We start from the raw sequence: 882 nt of genomic DNA, 5'->3' as shown, positions 1-882 counted from the left end.
CAGGGCTAGGTTCAGTGTGGTGGAGAGTGTGTCGTGTATATACTAGATGTGATCTCTGGGTTCCACAACCCACCATCACATGTTCTCTCTCAAAGAGACAGCTGATGGATGCTGAGTCTCAGGTGCCTGGGCTGCAGAACTACCGGAGGTGCAAACTTTGGATCCTGGTCAAACTCAAATAGTTATTCAGGAAGCATGTCACCAGTTGTTTTGCTAGATATAAGCTGGATCCAACAACATGGACTAATGGAAAAGAGGAGATTTAAAATTTAAAATTTTTTTTTAAAAAAAGGTCACGGAACAGAACACAGAACAATCAGTGAGGTGGCGTTTTCCCACCCCGGTGAGCGAGCTGAACAACACTGGATCAAAGTTACTGTCTATGATCTGATCTATCATCTCAGAAAATAAGCAATTTCCTCATCATGATGTTATTTCTATATCTTGATCTGTTTATTGTAAGTAGCAGTCACCAACAGGAAAGAGTGGGGGCCTATAATTATCACGGTTTGCCATTTGTCAGTCGCTGTTTTCTCTGTTTCCCCTTGAATGCATCATCCCTCACCCACTCCCAGCTAATCAGCCAGTCTTCACCACAATCAGCCTCTACTACTCACACCTGTTCACCACACAGGTTATAAAGCTACCCCTGCCCTTCTCATCATTGCCAGATTGTTCTTGTGTCTTGCAATACTCTTCAGCACTTTTCTCCTGTTTGCTTGGCCTTTTGCAAAACCTTCCTGCTCCTGTTTCTGCCTTCCCCTTTGGTAACACTGATGCGTATTTTTCCTTCATAGTTTTTTTTTGTAATGTTTTTGTTGTGGCCTCATTTTTGTAGAGGAGGATTTTTGTTGAGGACTTTTTTTTTTTTTTTGGGTCCAA

Source organism: Aulostomus chinensis, chromosome 8, assembly GCF_037954235.1.
Source record: "Aulostomus chinensis isolate RoL2024-O1b breed Wild chromosome 8, RoL_Achi_v1.0, whole genome shotgun sequence".
Classification (NCBI taxonomy): Eukaryota; Metazoa; Chordata; class Actinopteri; order Syngnathiformes; family Aulostomidae; genus Aulostomus; species Aulostomus chinensis.
This window is presented reverse-complemented; position numbering follows the sequence as displayed.